The sequence below is a fragment of the Somniosus microcephalus genome, chromosome 6 (assembly GCF_052327205.1).
Source record: "Somniosus microcephalus isolate GS21.2 chromosome 6, FLI_Smic_1.0, whole genome shotgun sequence".
In the NCBI taxonomy this organism is placed as follows: Eukaryota; Metazoa; Chordata; class Chondrichthyes; order Squaliformes; family Somniosidae; genus Somniosus; species Somniosus microcephalus.
The window spans coordinates 115089388-115092668 of record NC_140992.1 but is presented as its reverse complement, the minus strand read 5'-3'; positions in this window follow the sequence as shown (position 1 = coordinate 115092668).

The window sequence follows — 3281 nt, the reverse complement described above, 5'->3', positions numbered from 1 at the left end:
AGCACAGTAACAGGCCATTCATCCCTACTGGTCTATGCCAGTGTTTACGCTCCACATCTCACTTCATCTAACCCCATCAACATGTCCTTCTATTCCTTTCTCCCTCATGTGTTTATCCAGCTTCTTCTTAAATGCATCTATGCTATTCACCTCGACGACTCCCTGTGGTAGCGAGTTCTACATTCTCACCACTCTCTGGGTGAAGAAGTTTCTCCTGAATTCCCGATTGGATTTATTAGTGACTATCTTATATTTATGGACTCTATTGTGGTCTCCCTCACAAGTGGATACATTTTCTCCACATCTAGCCTATCAAACTCTTGAATAATCTTAAAGACGTCTAACAGGTTACCCCTCAGTCTTCTCTTTTCTAAAGAAAAGGTGTGGTGTCTGTGTATAATAAGACACAGACTGCAGGAGAAACGGTACAACAGGTGTTTACTCAACGTGGCTCACACTGGAACTGATCTGTACAGATTACTACTCAGTGCTATATACAGGTGTGGTCACTGCCGGTACTGCAGTATACATGAGCTGTAAAAGATAGTTCCCCTTAAAGGTATACACATTACAATTCCTCCCCTTTTAGATTAACAGTACCATAACACTCATTTAACAATTAAATATCAAACTAATTACAATTAACACTTTTAACATGCAACATTAGCTGAAAATAGTCTATTTATATATTCAGTCTTTGGGGAGGCTTCCTGATCCTTTCTGGATAGCGCCTTTCCCGAGTGTCTTGCTCTTGGTGCGGAGGCGATTCTAGCCCCCTGTCGTCGGTTGGTTCATCAGCTTCTGATGCTACTGTTTCTGGGGTAGATGCGACCTGTACGTCGGGTTCATCACCAGGTACGTATGGGCGAGGCATGGGGTTGACTTGTTCCTGTGACTCTAGGATCTGGTCAGCATGGCATCTCACAATGCTCTCCCCAACGTCCACTGTGTACATTAGTGGGCCCTGCTGTGTGCATATCGTTCCTGGCTGCCATTTTTCTGTTCGGTAGTCGTGGGCCAAGACTGGTTGCCCTACATTGAAGCCCCTTGTTGGCTTCTCATGGATGTGCTGGAATTGCTTACTCGCAACATCTCTTCGTGCGTTTGGTCTGAGCAAATCCAGGCGAGATCTTAATCTTCGGTTTAAGAACATCATGGCTGGGGCCTGGTTGGTGACTGCATGTGTCGCATTCCGGTAGGCGAACAGGAAATTGTCCACCTTGTGCTGCAGCAGAATGTTGTCATTGTACATAGCCTTTATTGCCTTCTTAAAGGTTTGTACGAACCTCTCAGCCAATCCATTTGTGGCTGGATGATACGGGGCGGATGTGTAATGCCTTACCCCATTCTTTTTCAAGAACCTCCGGAACTCTTCGTACACAAACTGTGGTCCGTTGTCGGAGCAAATCTGTTCTGGCAAGCCATTCCTGGCAAAAATGGTCCATAGGACTGCAATAGTTTTCTCCGTGGTGGTGGAGGACATTTTGATGACCTCAGGCCATTTCGAGTGCGCATCCACGGCTATTAAAAACATTGAGTCCATGAATGGACCAGCAAAATCAATATGCACCCATTGCCATGGAGATGAGGGCCACTCCCATGGGTGTAGAGGGGCCTGTGGTGGTTCATTTTGGACTTTCTGGCATCCTGAGCAGCTCTTGGTCAGGTCCTCGATTTGTTTATCGATTCCCGGCCACCACACATAAGCCCTGGCTAGGCTTTCCATTTTTACCCCTCCCAGATGACTCTCATGAAGCTCATTGAGCACTCTATCCCTTAACTTGGGTGGAATTACCACTCGGGATCCACACATCAAGGTCCCCCGGCACACTGACAGCTGTTCTCTCCTTGTCGAGAATGCTGGCAACAGTGAGTCGCCATGTGCTGGCCATCCCTTCACCATCAAATCATATACCCGAGACAGTGTCGGGTCATTTCGGGTTTCCTTTTCGATACAAGCGTTAGTTACCGGTAGGTATTCAACGATAGTCGAATGGAATATTTCGACAGGATCCACTGCTGGTGCTTCCTCCGCAGCAGGCAGTGGCAGGCGTGATAGCTCATCAGCATTTCCATGCTGTTTTGTGCCCTTATATTCAATCTCATAGTGGTGCGCCCCTAGAAAAAGTGACCATCTTTGTAGTCGTTGCGCAGTCATCACTGGAACGCCCTTCTTCGGATTAAAAATGGAGACAAGAGGCTGGTGATCAGTCAGCAAGGTGAATTTCTGCCCGTGCAGATAGTGATTGAACTTTTTCACTCCCCACACTAGGCTGAGGGCCTCCCTGTCAATCTGGGCGTAGTTACGCTCGGCTGAGGTTAGTGATCGTGACGCAAAGGCTATTGGCCTCTCTGAGCCGTCCGAGAATTTGTGCGACAGCACCGCTCCAATGCCGTAGGGTGACGCATCACATGCCAACCGAATTGGTAATGCCGGGTTGTAATGGGCCAATACCTCTTTCGATGTGATTAGTGTTTTGCTCTTCTGGAAAGCTCGTCTACATTCGTCACTCCACTTCCATGGCACCCCAGTTTGCAGTAGGGTGTTCAGTCGGTGTAGTATTGTAGACAAATTTGGCAAGAACTTATGGTAGTAGTTTACCAGCCCGAGGAACGACCTCAGTTGTGACACATTTTCCGGTGCTGGAGCCTTGACTACTGCCTCAATCTTCTCTGGGGACTTATGTAACCCCTCTTTATCGATAACGTGGCCACAATACGAGATCTGTTTTCTAAAAAACTCACATTTGGGGCGGTTAGCTCGGAGCCCATATTCCTGCAATCTAGTGAGCACCTGCTCCAGGTTGGCAAGGTGATCACTGTCATTTTTGCCCGTGACCAGGATGTCGTCCAAATAACACTGGGTCCCTGGGATCCCTTGCAGGACTTGTTCCATTGCCCTCTGCCAAATAGCTGGAGCTGATGCTACCCCGAATACCAGCCGGTTGTATTGGTAGAGACCTTTATGGGTGTTGATTGTGAGGTATTTTTTTGATGCTTCTTCCACCTCCATTTGCAGATACGCCTGGGCCAGATCAATCTTAGTGAAGCGTTTCCCTCCAGATAGCGAGGCAAAAATATCTTCAATCCTCAGAAGTGGATATTGTATGGTGTGAAAGACCGGGTTCACTGTTACCTTAAAGTCCCCACAGATGCGAACCTTCCTTGGATCCCCAGGCGTGCTGCTCAACGACTTTTTCATCACAGGGACGATGGGTGTAGCCCACTCGCTCCAGTCTACGTTGGACAGTACACCTGAACGTTCCAGACTCTCCAGCTCT